This window comes from Magnolia sinica, chromosome 15 (genome assembly GCF_029962835.1).
Source record: "Magnolia sinica isolate HGM2019 chromosome 15, MsV1, whole genome shotgun sequence".
NCBI lineage: Eukaryota > Viridiplantae > Streptophyta > Magnoliopsida > Magnoliales > Magnoliaceae > Magnolia > Magnolia sinica.
In genome coordinates this window covers 13,510,177-13,521,164 of record NC_080587.1, presented here as the reverse complement: position 1 = coordinate 13,521,164, position 10,988 = coordinate 13,510,177, and the positions used below count along the sequence as shown (strand labels likewise).

The 10,988-nt window shown below is 38.8% G+C and overlaps 1 pseudogene; it reads left to right on the top strand.

The window, feature by feature from the left end:
- Positions 1 to 2,617: 2,617 nt before the first annotated feature.
- Positions 2,618 to 7,777, top strand: LOC131226821 (probable receptor-like protein kinase At5g18500; annotated as a pseudogene).
- Positions 7,778 to 10,988: the final 3,211 nt, after the last annotated feature.

Sequence of the window (10,988 nt, the reverse complement as noted above, 5' to 3'; positions counted from 1 at the left end):
CAGGTCGAAGGCGTGACCGGTCTATGCCCATCTTGTCAAATGCCTCGGAGTAGAGTACATCGACTGAGCTCCCGGTATCGACCAAGATGCGGTAAATCTTGTGATAGCGATCTTCATCGCGACTACCAAGGCATTGTCGTGCGGGTGCTGGATACCTCGCGCGTTGTCCTTTGTGAATGTGAGGCTGCAGGGAATTACTTTGGGTTCCTTCCTTGGTCTCTCTGCCGAGCCGATGTAGTGCTCGGGATCAGTGCTCCTTGAATGGGCCTTGCCTGTTAGAATCTCCGCCGCCAGACGGGCCACCAAATATTGTTCGGATCTCTGGGGCCTCGTCCTTGACCTTCCGCGATTGCTCATCCTTCCGAGTCTGCTTCTCTTCCTTGACATACTGACGCAGGTGACCCTTGAGGATGAGCGTCTCGATTTCATCTATCAAGTCGACGCAGTCACTGGTATTATGACCGTGGTCATGATGGAAGCGGCAATACCTGTGTTTATCCCGCTGGCCCACATCAGTCTTCATGCAGCTCGGCCAATACAACAGCTTCTGGTCTCGGATGTCGAGCAATATCTGCTCAGGGGACATGTTGAGAGGAGTGTATGAGTGGAACTTCCTCTCTGGCTTCCTGCTCGGCCTTCGATCTCGGGAAGCATCATCATCCGACCTCCTCTTGTCCGAGTGTCGCGGCACCTCGTCCCTCTGCCTCTTTCCTTTGTTGATTGTTCGGCCGCCTAATTGCTCTTACGTGAACTGAAGAACTCCTCGGCATTCCTGTATTTCTGGGCTTGGCTCATGAGTTCGCCGAAGGTACTCGAAGGATTCTTCCCTATGGAGAACAAGAATTTCCCTTCCTTGAGCCCATTGATCATGGCCGACAGTGCCATCTTGTCGTCGTAGCCGTCTACCTATAGGGCCTCCTCATTAAAGCGGGAGATGTAATCCTTCAATGAATCCCCGCTCTTCTGCTTGAGGGTAAGGAGATGAGTAGACGGTTTGTGGCTCTTCTTGCCGACGATAAACTGAGTTAAGAATAACCTGCTGAGCTCCGCAAAGCTGTTGATGGAGTTCGGCTTGAGCTGTCGGTACCAATTCCTTGCCGACCCGTTCGGAGTTATCGAGAAGGCTCTGCACATCATTGCCTCCAAAGCTGATTAGATTTGCATCCATGATCTGTAAGATTCGACATGTTCGGTTGGGTCCCCAGACCCCGAATATTGGATGATCGGAGGCATCCTGAACCTCGAAGGTAATACCTCGGCCATAATGTTGGCGGTGAAGGGAGGTTCGGTCTCTTCCATCATCGCCTGAAAGCAGTTGGGACGACGTTCAGCTGTTGATTCTGCTGCAATGTTTTGATCTGGTCGCGGAGCTCCTTAAGCTGAGCTTCCCACGGGTTTTGGTTCTCCACCAACGCTTCCTGGGGAGCCTCCGCCTCAGGCGTTCTATCCTGTCTTCTTCTCTCTAGCCGATGGCGGAGGTCGATTGGGGCCAGAGCTGAGGTTGCGGACACATAGGACCGTTCTGCGTTTCGTGTAAGATCCGGGGCTCGAGCAGACCGATTATGGGATGTTGCATTCCGCGTAGGATAAGGAACTCAGGAAAATTAATTCTGTGATGCGGCGTTCCATGTAGGGTTAGGAGCTCGGGTGGACTGATCTTGGGACGCCCTGATTACGCAACTACGAGCCAATGCTAGATCAGTAGTTTAGTAGTTCCAAATCATTCTGATATTGTTATGAATAGATTTTTTTTCTATATATATAATTTTATTGGGGACCTTAATAACAGTAGAAGGGAGGGAGGTAGGGATCCAATGGCAGAATAGAATGTGTATATATACGAGAGAGAGAGAGAGAGAGAGAGAGAGAGAGAGAGAGAGAGAGAGTGTGTGTGTGTGTGTGTGTGTGTGTTGTCCAAGCTCTTACAATAGCTAAACAAATGGCTGCCTCTACTGATTCCACCCTTAAGGACAGACAACCAGTATATGTATGCTGAAGCTAGTTCATATGTACACTCTCCTCTACTAACTCAATGGGTATGCACATTGAGTCTACATTTTTTACATGTCCAGGTGAGGAGCTTTAAGCAACATGCATATATGTAGAGCCAATCACCACACTATAACATGAACATACAACTACCGTATGGATATGTTGAAGCTAGTAAATGTGACGACTCTTCTGAGCTTGCTATGCATACGAGTGCAAAGCCAATCACACCACATATAAAAGGAACATACAATTACTGTATGGATATTCTGAAGCCAGGACGTGTTCATACTCTTCTGAGCAGGTGTATGCACATCAATTTATAATATTACACTCATATCCACCTCCATGGGAATCAGTGTGGTTAATAGATTCTATCAAGCTATATTTATGGATATGAATGTAGAATCAATAACATAACAATAGTGCATGTAGATGTTTCATGCATTTGGATGCATCCATGTGGTGTACCTTGGTTTTCAAGTTTCACTGAACCATGACACCTCATCAATGCAAACCATTACCCTTACATTTATAGCCTAGAAAAAGAAAAAAAAAAAATCTCTAAGATGCAAATAGTAGAAAACATTGTGGGTGGTAACTGCTAATATGATTACCTCATGCATGAACATCTCAGGTTGAGTTCAATGTAAAGGTGGTGGCTGCGGCTTCACCAAAGATAGTTGCTTTGGACATTGCCAAGAAATTAAGGGCTACGTGGATAATTCTCGACAGGTCAGTCAGAATATTAGTGAAGATTTAAAACCTAATCGGACTTTCTCATGTTACACTTTCAATGAAAGACGGATATTGATATGATCTGAAAAATACACGAAAATCACCGGGTTCAGAGTACTGATAGTTCATCTCAAAAGGCAATTACTTCTGTTATTACTTCAGCAGAAAAGTGCGTGGATTTCGCAACTTTTCTGAGCATACTCAAGCAAAACTTACCACTTTACAGGTGCATATATGTCAAGATCACTTGACCCCCAAATCTCAGGGTCCTGTAGCACAACTATACATATAGCATTTTAGAAATTTATTCTTATAATATATTTGACATATTTTTATTGATTTATGGTTTTTATAATTTAAAATTATTTTTAGTAATAAAAGATTCGGTAATACAAATGCTTCAGGTATGGCTGAGAAATATCCAACACAGGTCCCATACTCACACCATCACTTGTCATATCTGACATGGACACCATGAGGGATTCAAAAGATGCAGGATAATATATACAGTCCGAAGTCCAAAACTTCTTGCGAGGGAGCAAAAAGGGTTCATTAGACTTGGCTATCGTATGTCTGAAAATGACAAGATCAAAAAAATTATAAGAAAGTTTTTAGATACGAACTTTTAAACTCAGAGCTTTGGCAATTTGATAGTTTTATTCTAGAAATATTAGTGCTTTACAAGGGCATACAATCATCTTTCTATAGTTTCTTTCCTAACTCGAACAGTGTTGCAGACAGATGGAGAAAGATAAGAAATATTTCCTGGAAAAGCTATCATGTGGAATTTCAAGGATGAAGCGTGATGACAGTGTTGAAGAGTCGAGGGGCCCAAAAGACAGTGATACCAACAAAATGCACACTGTTAGAAGCCGGAACAGTCCTGTGACATATGATGAGATGATACCAGGGACGCCTGATGATGAGACATCACCAAAGACACCAGATGATGCGATGAGACCAGGGACGCCAGAAGATGATCTTTTCAGCTTGGAACTCTCTCCTAGGAATAAGTCATCCATCATCACACTCAAAGTGGGATCTAGTCATAACACCCAACAAGTTTCAAACAAGATGTTGGCTAGATTGCTTGCCCTTGTCGTTCCCCTTGTTGTTCACCTCTTGTGTCTCACCACCTGGGATCCAGACCATTCAATTAAGTAGCTCATAGTGTGGATGGAACACTTGGTAAAAATCACACCAATGGGAGATCTTTCAATCCATACAGAGCATGATTGGAAAAGAACAACAAGAGGAACAATTAGCAATATCATCAAAATTCCCCAAAAAAGTTAAAGAAAACAATTGACAATAGGAGAGGAAAAGAACGATGAGAACTTGGAATTATGTGAATGTAAAGACAATTTACCCCTTGTCAAAATTTAGGCGTGGGCCTATGAGTCTGATTGAATCTTTCTCTTTAACAACAGCAGATAATAATCGCTGAGAGGCCTGTGTATGGTAAATTTAAAACATCTTGGAATACAGGTGCTTTGACAATTTGTATGAAATTTTCCTAACGATGACAGAACAATGAGAAGATTTCTCTCCAATATCTTCTGCTTCCAAGAACCACACCTCAGAACAGGAATCTTCTAGCTAAGGTGTCACTCCTGCTCCTGTTTCTGGACCCATTCTAGCTACAATCACTTCCTCTACTGTGATTCTATCAAGACTTCATTGTCAAATCAATTTAGTGATTGCTATATACAGTGTTGTGATGTGTGAATATACCATCTCTAACATGATTTCCCAAGTTCTGTGAACAAAAACCCTGTGTTAGTTTTTACTTAGATCAGCATACAAAACTAATATCAATATAAGTTCCAGTCAATTTGAGCGCTGTGTCCAGATGAAAATATGTTACAGGGAGCTTTCCAAATATATATGTTATAGGGAGTTACCCTATTCCTCTTGTATAGAGGATCTGCACATGATATGTGCACATATATCTGCGTGACTGTGTATGTCCTCCCAAGAGGCTCCTGGTTCCTGAATTTTCTGGATCTACTCTGCGAGTAGAAAAGCTGATCCCTTCCTGTTAATGATGCACATATATCTTTGTCCGTTTCTTTCTTCTTCTTTTCTCAAAGATCTGATCCAATAATCTGCTTGGTCCCAGTAACCAGGGGCACATACAAGAATAGCTTAGTCAAAGAGCCCAGAACTGATAATGAGCCCCAACGGAGTAGCACAACAACATCCTCATTTTCTAAATCCATATCAAGTGAACTTCTCCAGTTGCTAAGCCCAAACATGAGAAACCCTGAGGCATCATCAAGTTCCAGTTTTAATGAGGCAAAACATTTTCCCCTTGAGAACGAAAGCTACATAGACAGCAGATGTACAACTGCAGAAGATGAAATGCCAGATGCCATCCTAGACGGTCAAAAATTGGACCAAGCAGAAGATAATGAAATATTGTATTCAGATCCAAGGCATAGGCAGAGCAGCTTTTATGCTTGGGAGTTTTTCATGTTTGAGCTTACAGTGAATTCTGTTTGTTCAGAATGTATGAATGAACGGCCAAAGATTGGATCAACAACAGATTTCACTTATGCGGAGCTTGCTACAAACAAATTTTCCCAGGAAAATTATCTATCTGAGGGGGGATTTGGTTCTGTATATAAAGGGAAACTGAAGAATGGGATAATGATTGCTGTTAAGCAACATAAACATGCAAGTTCTCAGGGAGAGAGAATTTAAGTCAGAGGTACACGTACTAAGCAGGGCTAGACACAAGAATGTCGTCATGCTGCTGGGTTTATGTTCAGAAGGAAATCACAGGCTGCTAGTTTATGAATTCGTCTGCAACGGTTCACTGGACAGACATCTCTCAAGTAAGAATGAAGGAAAATAATTTACTGTGATTTTATCTTTCTTCTTTTTTTCCAAGAAGGCTATTGTTCTAGCATGGCCCTACCATGAGTCCACTTTTTTCACTCTGGGAAAGACTGCAGTTCCATTTTTATTTTCCTTCTTTAATTTAGCAGTAGATAATAGGCAGTTAAATGTATCTAACCCTTGAAGTCTCCAAATCCATAAGATTAAAACCAAACTAGGTAGTTCTAGCATAGCAGCCCCTCCACTATAAAGATGCATTAAAGCTTCCATCATTATCAATTTCTGTAAAATTGAAAAGAAACCAAAAGCATAATAGTTCTATAATATATTTTCTTCTATCTACATAAATAACATCTTTTCAAAGTTGCATCTAAGGCTCTTCCATGTGAAACCTATAGAAAGGGGAGTCAATACATTGTTTCACGTTTTAAGTACAGACATCATTCATTGTTTCCATATATTCTCTTCCACGAATCCTATAAATAATACACTATCAGATAATAACTCTAATTAACCTGTGATTGTACAACTTACTTGAGCAATAAATAAGAAAGGAAGAAAAGAAAAGAAAAAAGACATCATTCATTGTTTCCATATATTCTCTTCCACAAATCCTAGAATAATACACTATTAGATGATAACGCCAATTAACCTGTGATTGTATGACTTACTTGAGCAATAAGTAAGAAAAGAAAAGAAAAGAAAAAATAAAATAAAATAGGAAAGAGTGCAAAAAGGTTAGCCCAAAAATGTTGCTCATATATATAAATCAACCAGGCTGATTCAGGACAATCAAGCAGTCACCTTAGAAGTTGTGCTTCATCAACATTTTGAAGAGAAGTTTTGCCATTTTTTTTCTGAAGATACAAGCTAGATTTGCTTGAATATACCCACCAAAACACAGAACCTGGTAATAATTAGTCTCCCATCAAGAACAGAGATGGCTAAAATCCGTGCCAACATTTAACAACCACAATGAAGCCCCATTCCAGTTTAAACTGAAGAAATGCTTAACAGCCCAGAATCTCAATGTCCTTCAGATATCGCATTCATTTTCTAGAAGTTACTTCACTTTTCATCAACTTGTAGATGCGCAACTCCTAACCAGAATGTTATGTGCATGAGGGAGATCTTTCAAAAGGATATTTGACTCCATCCAACAACCAAAAAAAAAAAGACTTCAATGATTTGTCTCTTTCTGAATCTACACACTTGTGCAGAAAAGATTTCCTCATATTACTATTTCTATTTTCTATTAGATCATGTGATCTTCAATGTTTTACAAAAGAAGGCTCATGCCTCAACCTCAAGGACAATCACCTTTTGCCTTGGCTTTTGGCACCTTGTTTACATTTCAAGAACACTAGTCGTTGCCCTTTCCACTATAAGATCTAAGTCTAATCACAAAACAATTTGCCAAACCGATGCAGAAAAAAGCCCCAAAACGTTGGAAAGACAGGATGAAAATAGCACTGGGAGCTGCTAGAAGATTGCAATATCTGCATGAAAACAACATTATCCACAGAGACATGAGGCCCAACAACATTCTTGTAACCCATGATTACGAACCCTCGGTATTAACCTACAACTATCAAGCTCAAAGCTTAGAGAACTCATTTTTAGATGTAAAAATATTCAATATTTACACTGACTCTCATTTGATTGTTAATGTATTATTAGCTTGGAGATTTTGGACTTGCAAGAACTCAAAATGAAGTGTCAGATCACTCCTCAGATACTAGGGTTGTTGGAACTTTTGGCTATTTGGCACCTGAATATGCAGAAAGTGGGAAAGTTTTGACCAAGACAGATGTATATTCCTTTGGTGTAGTTCTATTACAGCTGATCACAGGTCGGACAACAATAGACAAGGATCTCGGAGAGAAAAGTCTCATAGGATGGGTAATGATTTCATCATTGCATGTTTTCCTCCAAAAGCAGCACTGTAGTAACTGAAGCTCTTATAATCATTGTTCGAAGCATCTCCAATATTATTGAAATATCTCCGATATTATCTGTATCTCTAACTCAGCGATACCGATAATACTAGTAGTATCATAAATTCTAGGTATCGACGATGTATCGCTAAATATCGCCAATATTTTTTACTGTGTCAATTCCAGGTGTCGTTTGTATTGCCAATGTATCGATATCACCAATGTATTGCCAATATTTTTTACAGTGTAAATTTCAGGTGTTGCTTGTATCTCCAGTGTATTGATGATATTTTGATAATATCGCCAAAAATCTATATATATATATATATATATATCCATTTCAATTTTTTTATTTTTATGGGCGCATGGTTGCATGCAGTGTTCAATTTTATCGACGATAATATCGCGATATTATTGTAATCATAGCATTTCAGCAATATTTCGATAATATCACCAAAAATCTGGTTATTAAAAAAATTCCATTTCTTTTTTTTTTTATGGGTACATGGTTGTATGCAGTGCTCAATTTTGGGCAACATGAGCGATATCGAGACCATAATCTTTCATTTCCATTCCAGTTGTTGACAATTTCATGGGAAAATGTTGTGTTGTTGATATTTTGAAATATCGATGGATGTTTGGATGGAAGGTTGGATGGATAGATGGGATGGTTGGACTGATTTCTTACGACAACACATGCTTTTAGGCCCTCATTAAATCGAACCTTATTATGTATGCGTTCTTTTTGCAACTTTTTTTTATTCCTAATATGCAAATATGTGTATTTTAGCATCTCTGAAGTATCACTGAAAAATTGCACCGTTTTGACCATGTTTTCCCAATGTTTCCCCACATTTTCAGTTATTAGCGATATCGTTATTGTTTCTGTATCCCCGACCAACGAAACTTATAGTGATACCGATACTTCGAACACTGCTTACAATAACATGTTAGTTACTCTTAATGAATTTTACTTATGTTCAGTGTTCGAAATATCGGTATCGCGTTATGTATCGCACCCTTGGGATACAAATACGTATTGGTTATCACATGAGATATATCGGTTGTATCACATAATGTATCGTTGTTGTTGAAAATAAGGGGAAACATTGGAAATTGGTCGAATTTTTCAATGAAATTTCAGATATTGTTAAAAAAGACATTAATATACGCTTACAAATCAAAACATTACAAAAAACAAGTGCACATAATAGGTTTTCTTTGTATGGGGTTCTAATCTACACGCAGTCTAACTAAATTGATGCAAGTTTATTAATATAATTTATAAATGTAAGAAGACGTGTGGAAACACAAGCAATACATTCAAAAGCAAAAGAAGAATCACTAGATTAGGTTACATACATGTTTGATTATATGTTTGGACACAAAGATTGCAACCGATTTGCGAGAAATTGGGAAAAAAAAAATCAATTTTTCCAACTCTCAAAATCGAAGCTCCCAATCCATGATTTCTCATGCAAAACACGAAAAATCATGGATTTGTAACAATTTGATACTGATTTAACATGATTTATTGAAAGAAAAAAAAAAAAGGATCGAAAATAATAATAAAAAATTTCTCACTAGATTGAACATGTGGGATATATCGCACTACTTATGTGTTTTGTATCGCACAGGTGGGATACAAGATATATCGTGGGATATATCGGCCGATATCGTCGATATTTAAAACAGTGCTTATGTTCAGTTCTTTATCTTTTTACCAACAGGCACAACCACTTTTGAGGGAAAGGAAGTACCCAGACTTAATAGATCCTAGGATTCTGGACTCACATGATGTCCACCAACTCTTCTGCATGGTTCAGTTAGCTGAAAAATGTCTCCACAAGGATGGATCCTGAAAGAAGACTATCCATGGGCAAGGTAAGCTTGAGCATAATTTCAGTACACAAGCAGCTGCATAAGTTGCACTTTCAAAAAGAGAATCTACAGGGGAATCTATCAAACCTACAGGTCAGATGCCCAGGAAAGTAACTAAGAGAAGTAGAGAACTGTCCCTAACAGAGCCTATGTTGAGTTTAGAAATGAACTATAATCCATCTACTCATACAGTGATCATAAAACTAATGTCTAAAACTCCCACCTGCTACTTTTCATTCTAAAAACTTCCAGCCAGTAAAATGCAGTATTTTTCTAATGTTCGCATGTTATTCATGTTTACAATTTACATTTCTGGAGTCCCATGGTAGATGAACAGAAGGTAAGTTTAGAGGAATCCCATACAGTTAGGGACTAGGAAATCAAAGACAAACATCACTGTCAATACATTCGCAGATCATCAAAATAACATATTAGGATTTATGGTTGAAAATATTTCAAAGAAAGGGAAGGCTTGAAATGGTTTAAAAAAAGGTCTCATGGAAGAAAATATTTAGATGAAAACAATTCCAGCATAGAGTTCAATTCCCCTGTAGAATGAACTGTACAAACTGTAATATTTTCTCAACTACTATATTGATTGTCATTGCTTCAGCTTGTGGGCACATTACAACGCGTACTCAAGAATAAAACAGTTAGTGGCATTGAAGATTTCTGTCCAGCCAACTCGGATTCAGTAAGTAGCATCTCAGAGTCTAATAATACACATGCGGACAATGAAACAATTGCAGAAGAAAGGCGGTTTAGTCCAGAATTATCACCAGTCAGTAGCAGGAGTCAGATGAGTGAAGCATTTTCAACAGCATCTTCAGCAAAAACCTCTTCGACATCAAACATCCAAAAGCTCCAAACGTTCGATTTCCAGAGGTAGAAAAGGACACAGAAATAACAGAATGGAATCTGGAAGCCAACCACAGTTCCCTTATGGCAACATGCTCAATTAATGTAATGTTGGGAGGATTCTATTCTTCTGTGCAGTTAGTGATAGTTCCTGAAAGAAAACTTTCGTTTGCTGAAGAAACACGAGATCTGTAGAGGTAAACTTTGCATTTATTTAAAAGTAAGCCATCTAAGCAGTCATAAAAAGTGTACAAGAAAATCTGTAAACTTGCTCCCATATTATTGTTCACTGAAGTAAGGAAGCCAAAGGATTTATCATGCAGGCTCCAAGGAAATTAACCAGCAAGAAAAATGATAGGGTTTTGCCAAATTATGATACCCAAATAGCATCAATGGGGATGCAAGATGTCGTTTTCTCCATTTCTCATTCAAACTAAAAATACCTCGTAAGCAGTAGCCTTTTTAATTGCTTGCTCTAATGCTGACCAATTTGTAGCAATTGGGCTATTATCAAATCAAGCATCCAGAAAATAAAAATAAAAATAAAATTCAGGAGTGTGAACATAAAAATGCCTCCCTCCCCCTCCTCCCTACAATATGGTGTCAAAAAGATAAATCCTAAAAATATTCCAACTCTGGCTCTCAATGGGATGGCAATGAGAGGCATTTATAGTCAAAGATTTTCTTTTTTCCTTCCATTAATTTCTCTGCAGGCAGTTCTAAAGGAGCCCCAGTAGAGTT